This window comes from Ixodes scapularis, unplaced genomic scaffold (genome assembly GCF_016920785.2).
Source record: "Ixodes scapularis isolate PalLabHiFi unplaced genomic scaffold, ASM1692078v2 ptg000303l_1___fragment_1__unscaffolded, whole genome shotgun sequence".
Lineage (NCBI taxonomy): Eukaryota > Metazoa > Arthropoda > Arachnida > Ixodida > Ixodidae > Ixodes > Ixodes scapularis.
The window spans coordinates 563,411-573,338 of NW_024609955.1; positions in this window are offsets into that span (position 1 = coordinate 563,411).

The window sequence follows — 9,928 nt, forward strand, 5'->3', positions numbered from 1 at the left end:
CCTCCTCTTCGGTCGTCGTTGAGGCGAATGCTAACTTCCCGGTCGGTCAGCGGTGGATCAAACACCCGGTCTTCGTCAATAAAGAGAGACTTGCGGAAAGACTGCACGGCCGCCCTCTTGTCCGACGGGACGTAGACCGCTTCTCTGGTGTCGGAGGCAAATAATTAAACTTTATTATTTTAAATGTCTTCGTCGTATTCTTCTTGTGCCGTTCCTTTAAGTAAATAGGGGTTGACTGGGAAGGTGGGCTTGGGTTGCATCGATTGCACCACGTCTCGACCGACTTGGTCGTTTTCAAAGACTCTTTTAGCCTCTACCGACGTGTCGCAGTAGACGGCGCCATCTGCATAGACTGTAGAAATGGAGGGTTTGTTGCCGAGATTGGATAGGTTAATACTGTTGCCGTCTTCGGACGATGGAAAGTTCTTAACGCTGTCTACTTCGCTGATCAGAGGAGTTTCCGTGGTGGACGATAAGGGTGGGTCCGGAGTTTTAAATTTTTCAATCGAAGTTGTCGAAATGCTGGGTGGTGGAATAAAGTCTTGTTCCAAGAGAGTCTCTGACATGTTGGATTGTTTGGGTGGCTCTACGGGCCTTTGCTGTTGTCTGGGCGGAGGACGAGGCTTCTTTGCCGGCAGGTACGTATCTTCGTTTTCTTCTCGTACAGACGATATGGGCGTGGGCGGATTAATAAAGTTTTGCCTCAACAGAGCGGGCGTGGGTGACAGGTCCATGTTTTACATGTGATTGAAGGCGCATAGACAGTAGCGCAAATTCGGAAAGGACTTTTTGAGTAGGTCGACGCAAAATTTGCGAGAGAGTTCGGACTCGCCGTACATGACTGGAACGCTCATGCCAGGTACGCTAATGTTGTTGGAGAGAAGATAGAGGGACTGGAGACTTTGACTCTGGATGTTGTTGAGAATATACTCTGCGGTGGTCGAGGGGTTGCTGTAGATGGACAGGGATCGCAGGCGCGTGGCGGTTTTGCATATTTGATTTATGATTTGAATGTATCTGTTGTCGCAGAATCTGGTTTCACAGTAGACGGTGAGTTCTTGTAGTCGCTCGCCGCCCTTGAGGTGTTGGGTGCATATGCGCGTAAACATGTCTATGGGACACCGCACTTGAAAGGTTTGCAAGTGAGGTAGGAGCGGCGTGTCGCGCTTGAAGATGCACGAGTCGAGATACTTGCAGAGTGGCCCCCCTTCTACGACGGATATCTTGACCTTGAAAAGATTGACGAAGGGCCAGCGGTCTCGCGTGATGATAACTATGTTCGAGTCTTCTTCTACGTCGCCGCCAGCGCTATATTCGCGGTGCAACTCGTACGGCGGTATGTCTACGAAGGACGCCGAGGTCCAGGAATTTGCGTCGAGTTCTGGAGTTAGCCAGTATAGGTCATCGGGGTGAGTGAGGCCAATGTGGGTCGTGTGGTCCGAAATGAGTTTGATTAGGGCGCAGGGCTTTTGAGTACGCGAGTCTAGAATCCTCACGATGTTGTTCCACTCGAAGGCCACGGGCGAGGTGTTTTCGTGTAGCATCGCGTACCAGCTTTCGCTTTGCAGGCTGCCGCAGCGGAGATACTCGAGCGAGGTAAACTTTTGGCTGTATTCGTGTTTTCCAAAGAAGGCGGGCACTGTAAAGTAGCCCATGTCTAGCACGCGGATGCTAGAGGCGCACGTGTCTAGGTAGTTTATGTACACGGGATCGGTGTGGCTACCCGAGATGGCGGGTATGGGGAAGTGGAGCCCCTCGACGTGCGCCTCGTTGCACTTGACGACCGCCCAGTTGAAGACTCGGTCGTTGGGTACGTCGAGTACAAAGGTGGCTGCCGAGCCAAAATAGGCTTCCGAACGACATTCCGAGTTGTGCTTTACGTACGAGACGGGCGCGTTTACGTTTCGTATCTCGACTGTGCTCGGGGCCTTGAGATGGCCCACGCGGATGCAGAGTGTGTTGGAGTCGACGGATCCGTCGCCCACCCACGAGGAGAGGCGAAAGGCCTCGGTCATGGCTCTGCGGACGTAGACGGGCTGGAGCACGCTTTTGGTGATTTTGGCGTCGTCAACCCTGGGCTTGCACTTGTCTACAATTTCGAGGGATGCGAGTCCGTTGTTGCGCGAGGAATTTTTGGTGAGGAGATGGTAGACTAGGTTTTCCAGAAAGTAGTAGAGGACGTTGGACGCGTGGCAGAATGTTCTGTTTTCGTACTCGTTGTTGTCGAGCGTGAGTTGGGCGTGGACGATGCAGTTTCTCAAGACGGGAACGAGCACGTAGAAGAAAAATTGAAAGAGGTCCGTCTTGTAAGTGGTGGACAGTGAAAAGGCCAGGTCGACGCATCTAAAATCGAAGACTACGTCGCCGTCGGGGAGATTTTTTACGAGGCTCTGCTCGAAGGCGTCTTCGAAACCGACAAAGGCGGCCGAGTTTCTGAGCTCGCGGAGGTCACTGTAAATTCGTGAGACAAACTCTCCGTCGACGGCTACGACGGGCGGTTTCTGCTCCCATCGGTCGATGTAGGGCGACAGGATGACGTCGGGTGCCAACATTCGGCGCATCGAGTCTTCGAGGTCGGATTTGAGGAGGCCCGAGGTATCGACCACCCTACACTCGATGTGACGCTTGTCGTACTCTTCGGTTACGAACCAGCTCGGGTAGCCAATGAGCCGCCCGTGCTTGTAGACGTGACCGTCGGCCGTTATGTTACACAGAGAATGGTGCATGTTTGAATATTGCGTCCACATTATTTTCTTTATAAACGAGTTTTCTGAGCTTGTTTGGGTCGCTGGCGAGTATTCTGAGTCTGACGTACGCGAGCCCGTCTAGAATCTCGAGCAGTTGCTCGTCCGTCAGTATCTGGGCGTTTTTCTTGGCGTTTTTGCGCTCGCAAAGGTGTCTGTAGGATCGACAGGTTTCCAACAACCTCCGCCTATTTTTGTAATGAACGTAATATAAGCTGCAAAGGAATCCGACGCTGGACGCCAGATAGACGACGCTCCAGCTTATGCCACCACCGCTCTCGGCATTCTTTTTGGTTGGAATATATTGCTGCTTCGAACCCACCCTCTTTATACCGTCCATCGCATATTTTATCTATGGAGAGAATCAGGAGAGTAGTGGGTAACATTCGAAAGGCCTATTTACAGACTCTGGAGCCGGATGCCAACAGTAGTCTGCCCTCCCTAGAGGCGTTATTGAAAACGTACGAGTTTGCCACTGACGACGGCTGTCTATTTTACGACGTTTCGGTGGCGGCACCCCTAGACCCCGTCGTGCACTCTACTCTGGTGTCAACCGATCGCGACCCACCCGACGCGATGGAACAGATTGCGAGCCTGCGCTACTACACTCGCAAAATGTTTAGGATCGTGCTGCACCACACGCTCGTGTTGATATCGTACTGCGACGAGGACATGCGCGTGCCCCCCAAATACGACGAGTACGTGGACGACGCTTGCGGCGTGGATTTTTTCACCGCCATGTTTTGCACCGTGATGTTTTCCTTTGCCCAAGTGGGAATCGTACTGGGCGACGTGGTGGCGCAAAACATCACCTCTCCACCCCCGCAGGGGGCACCTGTGAAAGCAGGTGTTTGGAGAGTGGCGTCTCCACGGACCCCGAGCCATGCGGGTTCGCCCGCCCACGTCTGGCTGTGCGTGGCTTTCCCGTGTCCGGGGAAAAGGGCATCCTGGTGGTTGAGCCAAGCCCGGGGTAGGTTTGGACCCTTCGGGGCCCCCCGGGTGAGGCAATACACCACTTCGGCCCCCGCTTCTCGTAGACGGGAGTCCTGGTAAGGCCCGGCCAGGATGATTCAGTCTAGTCGCCTTTCTTCTACTATCCCCTCCAATCTTTCACCTTTACCTTTCCTGTTTCTTTTACTTCTCTCTCATTTCTCTTACTCCTTTTTCACCCCTCTTTGGCGGCAAGGGCTAACCTTGGGTGGCAATAGACCTCTGTCTTGACCCACACTTGGGTATTGTTTCCCGGCAGCACTGTTAGTGTAACGTCTCCAGCCAAGCTCATCTTGTTATGGTGCGTTACCTAACCCCTTGTTGGGCTCGGTGGTGGGCGGTGCACCGCGGATTCCGAACATTCTTTGCCCTTCTATGGCGCCCCACCCCTCTAAACCCCGTTCAGGGCACGCCCTTAAAAGGCGTTGCCTTGAACACAAAACCATTGACAAAGATCCCGAGGTAGAATCCTTCACAAAGTTTTTTGTTGTTCACTCTCTTGATGAACACAAGACAGTTGCAAAGATGTCACCCTTCATTGTAGCCAAAGTTCTAGAGCACCTTGTAGGGTTTTCCTACAAGGCAAAAAAACTGTATTCTGGAGACCTCCTTGTGGAGGTAAACACAAAAAAGCAAAGCGAAGCACTCCTCAACCTCACCACCATTGTTGATGTGAAGGTGTCGGTGAGTCCTCACCGCACACTTAACACCATTCGTGGAGTCCTCTCTGAAGACGACTTTCTGGACACAAGCGAAGAAGAACTTCTCGAGGGACTTAAAAGTTCCGGCGTTGTCGCTGTTAAACGCATAATGTTTCGGAAAAATGGTGAACAGGTTCCTTCGAAACATGTTATCCTGACCTTTGAAAAGCACACACTCCCAGAGACCGTCAAGGCAGGATACCTGAACTGCCGCATTCGCCCTTACGTCCCCAACCCCCAGCGGTGCTTCCGTTGCCAACGTTTTGGTCACGGAGCACGCAGCTGCCGAGGGAAGGAGACATGTGCAAAGTGTGGCAGTCAGGGCCATGTTTCTGACATTTGTGAGGAGGCTGTGGCCCACTGTGTTAATTGCGGTGGACCACACCCCGCTTACTATCGTACCTGTCCCTCGTGGAAACAAGAGAAAGACACCCTTGCCATTAAAGTGAAGGAGAACATTTCGTATTCGGAAGCGAAAAAACGTTTCTCCTTTGTGTCAAAGGGGAGTTTTGCCGACGTGGTGCGCAGGGGCCCTGCACCACGCTCGGAGTCGAGGGCCACGCAGGTCTCTCCCGAGACCTTGGCGGCCGACCTCAGGGCCCCAGCTCCTCGACAGGGGCAGCAGCAGCTTCCTCCAGCCCCTGGTGGTGGCACGCGTGCTGCCCCTCCATCCAAGGACAGGCCGGCAGCAGCCGCGCCTTCCCCCTCTCCTAGGTCCCCTCCTAGGGAGGAGCGAGCTTCTCGCTCCTGCTCGGTGGAGAGGGTCCCCCTACTGAAGGAGCAGCATGGTACCCATGCAGCTCCTGTGAAAGGAGGTGTCAAGACGAACTTGGGTGACCCCTCGCCCAGTTCGTCCGCCACTCCTCCATCCGGTCGTGGCCGGGGTTTTCCCCCGCGCGTACCAGGCCGGACCAGCTCCGTCATACTCCATCCATCGGACACTTCGCAGGACATGGAGATACCAACTGATGCTGACAGTCAGTCTACTCCTGGGTCCGACCAGGATGGTATGGAATGGGAGACAGCTTCTCGTAAATCTAAAAAGAAACAACCTGTAGTAGCGCCCAAGTGATGACCCCAATAGCTGCCGTATTGTGGTCACATATTCCACCTAGCTCAAGTTGGCTCTCCATAGCTTTATTTATTTTACCAGGTTTTATCTTCTTATATTTACATATTTACACACTTTTTTAATAGATGACGAAGTTACATTTTATGCAATGGAACTGTCGCGGTATTTTAAGAAATATTGATGATGTCAATCATTTCATGGATGAGCTTCGACCCATCGCTCTTGCCTTGCAAGAAACCCATCTTCACTCTAATTCTTTTAACATTTTAAGGCGCCATCAGGTTTTCAGGAAAGACCGTCCCGCTTCCACTCCTTCAGGTGGCGTTGCAGTAGTTGTGCAGAGTGGAGTCGCTTGCTCTCAAGTCCCACTCCGCACACCTCTGGAGGCAGTTGCAGTGCGTCTCCTCGTGGACCGCCTTGTAACGCTTGTTTCTTTATACTTACCGCCAAATGTTCCTTTAAATCTTCAAGAGCTGCAGGGACTTGTTGGACAGCTTCCTCAACCGTTTTTAATTTTAGGTGATTTTAACGCTCATCATCCCATGTGGGGTAGTACCCGTCAGGACTCCCGTGGTGGTGTAATTGAACGTCTTTTATTGTCTTCTGGGCTGTGCCTTCTTAACAGGAGAGAGCCAACTTTTTTTTAGTGCGGCACACAACACATTCACATCTATTGATCTTTCTATCGCTTCACCTTCATTACTTCCTTGCTTTTCATGGAAGGTTCTCCATAACCCTTTTGGAAGTGATCATTATCCAGTTGTTTTAGAAAGTACCGTTCCATTGCCTAATCTTTTAAAGCGGGTTCCTAGGTGGAAGTTAGACAAGGCAGACTGGGCACTTTTTAATCTTCACTCCACTTTGGATCCTTCGCTTCTTTCGTCTATGTCCCCTGAGAACGCTACACTTTATGTTACTGAGCAGATACTAAAGGCTGCTCAGCAGTCCATTCCCCAAACATCTGGTAATATACCCAAAAAATGTAAACCTTGGTGGAATAAGGAGTGTGCCACAACCCGGGCGGACCAAAATAGGGCGTGGGGCAGATTTCGCAGGTACCCCACTTCAAGCAACCTTGTTGAGTTCAAGCGACGAAAAGCCAAGGCTCGTTGGACTAGGAAGCAGGCAAAGCGGAAGTCGTGGATGAAGTATCTCTCTTCTTTAACCAGCTTTGTCCCAGCCAAGGAGGCCTGGGACAGATACAGGAAAGTAAATGGGGATTACAGGTGCTTTGCCATTCCAACGTTTAATGCTCCTTCTTCGTCTCTAAAAGATATTGGTAACATACTCGGGGAACATTTTTATAATTCATCTAGTTCGGCCAACTACAGTGTTTCCTTCGGACAGTTAAAAGTTCGTGCGGAACGACAAAAGCTTGTCATGTCAGGAGGAAACTCGGCATCGTATAACCAACCATTTACGCGATGCGAGCTTGAGATGGCTCTTAATGTGAGAAAGCTCTCTGCCCCTGGTCCCGATGGAATCCATTATGAAATGCTGCGCCGCCTTTCTACAGAATCCCTTGAAAACCTTCTCCTGTTTTTTAATCTTTTGTGGGAAAAGGCATGTTTCCCTCAGGCTTGGAAACACGCACATATCATCCCCCTCCTAAAGCCTAACAAAGACCCCTCACAACCATCAAGCTATCGCCCAATTGCACTCACAAGCTGCCTTGGGAAAACATATGAAAGGCTTATAAACAGGCGACTGGTCTACATGTTAGAAAGCCAGAGGGTCTTTGATAACAATCAATGTGGATTTCGCCAAGGTCGATCTACCCTTGACCACTTAGTTCGCCTGGAGACTGTGATACGTGAGGCATTTGTAAACAGGCAGCACTGTGTTGCGGTTTTTTTCGACTTAGAAAGGGCGTATGACACAGCATGGAGGTATGGGATTCTCCGAAACCTGTATGCCTGTAATATCCGGGGCCGTATGCTACGAAGCATAAAGGAATATCTGACAGACAGGACTTTCCAAGTTCGTCTCGGCTCAGCCCTATCTGACTCCTTTGTTCAAGAAAATGGAGTCCCTCAAGGGGGTGTTTTAAGTGTGACTTTGTTTTTGCTGACAATGAATTCACTCGCACGACTGCTGCCACCATCTATTTCGTATTCTCTTTATGCTGATGATATACAGATTTCATCATCGTCCTGTAACCTTTCTAGTTGTGAGCGCCAGTTGCAGTTAGCCATAAACAAATTGTCCAAGTGGGCCGACGAAAATGGGTTCAAGTTCTCTGCTTCAAAAACGGTCTGTGTTCCTTTTTCTTTGCGACGCGGGCTGTCTTTGGATCCCTCCCTGAAATTAAATGGAACACCTATTCCAGTTAAAAAGGAGCACCGGTTTCTTGGTGTAATATTTGATAAAAAGCTTAACTTTATTTCCCACCTTAAAGCTCTGAAGCAAAAATGCCTTCAGTCCACAAACCTTTTGAAAGTTTTATCTCACAAGTCTTGGGGGTCTGATAGAAAATGTATCCTGCAGTTATACAACGCCCTTGTACGATCCCGTCTTGACTACGGTGCAATAGTGTATGGATCGGCTCGGCCTTCTGCCCTTAAAATGTTGGACCCAGTTCACCATCTCGGCTTGCGACTGGCAACAGGAGCCTTTCGAACATCGCCCGTCCTCAGTTTGTATGCAGAATCCAATGAGCTGTCCCTGAACAAACGACGTACATATCTTAGTCTAACATATGCTTATAAGATTCTGGCCGACCCCCAGCATCCGACATACTCTTCACTTACAAGGTCAAGGTTCTTTCGCCTTTTTGAAAATAAACCAAGCATTGTGACTCCGTTAAGCTTCCGTATTGAACATCTTCGCACTTCTCTGCACCTTCCTCTGGGCCAGGTCGGCCTCATTAGGAAAGTCAACGGTATTCCACCTTGGAAAGCACAGCGAGTTGAATCTGACTGGTCTCTTGCGAAGTTCAACAAGCACGGCATTTCCCAAGCTGTAATTATGCAAGAGTTTGGTGAACTGCAAACTAAGTATGATGGTTATCTTCATGTTTATACAGATGGTGCCAAGACTTCTTCTTTTGTCGGTTGCGCTGTGTATTCAGAACGCTTTTCCAAGGTTCAACGACTCGATTGTGTCGCCAGCATTTTTACGGCGGAACTCTATGCGGTATCAATGGCGATCGAATGCATTATCAATAGGAAAATACTGAGGGCGGTCCTGTTTGTTGACTCTCAAAGTGTGATTCTTGCAGTTTGCTCTCTTAAAGACACTAAAAATATGCTTGTACAACAGATTCAATATAAACTTAACACTGCTTTGCATGGAGGTCAAAATATAAAATTTTGTTGGGTACCCAGTCACATTGGCATACATGGCAATGAAGAAGCCGACAAGCTTGCAGGGTCTGCCGGTAACCTTCCACAATCTCTGTCCTGTTTACCCTATCAAGATATTAAGCCCTTGGTAAAGTCCTCAATTCTTCATTCTTGGCAATTGGAATGGGACATGGAGTGTGGTAACAAGCTTCATGTTACCAAACCGGCTTTGGGAGTTTGGGAAAGCTCTTCATGCAAGAGCCGACTCCATGAAACGTTGTTGTGCCGTCTGAGAATCGGACACTCTTTTGTAACCCATAGGCATCTGCTTTCGGGAGAAGATCCACCAGTCTGCGATCAGTGTGGTGATAGGCTCACTGTTTTGCATATCTTGTGGTTGTGCCCTGGTCTTGAGCCCAAGCGCCGCATTCATTTCCCTGAATTTTTTCAACATCATATCCCATTTCATCCTGCTCTCTTTCTGGGAGAGAATCCTCTGGTCTCTTTTGAACGAGTAATAGAATTTCTTGGTAGTATTGGCCTTTTATACCGATTATAGCTTTTTGGTTAGCCGTTTTGTAAAACCTGTTTTATAGTACAAACCTTCAATTAGTTTGGCGCAGATGGCCTCGTAGCTATTGCGCCATAAACCCCCAAAATCTCTCTCTCTCTCTCACCTCTCCACTCACCCAAGACTATCTAGACTCTTCGCACAATCGAGAAAAGGCCTGTAAAGATCTGATGCGCAACGTGAAGGACGGGGACCTCAAGCCCGACGAGCGCGAAGGAGACTGTGAAAACGCGATCCAGGTGTTTAGGCAGAGGGCGGCCGGTCGGTCGCGCCTGCAAGTGGACGCCCTCGATCAGGGCAAGCAGATTGTGTACACCCTGTTTAACGGCAAGAGGGTCAAGAACGGCGACTTTAATCCGGTCTACTTTCGTCTCGCGAACGAGGTCGCCGTCGACTTTAGCGGATGCGATGTGGTGGTTGAAAAGTTGTTGGACTGCGCCCTTTTGACGGAAGACGAGCAGTTGGTCTTTGTCATTCCGCAAGAGTACTTTACCAACAACCTGTGCCCTCAGTTTACCCGGTGGGTCTTGAAGAACCTAGACTATATCGATCCACTGGATCACATG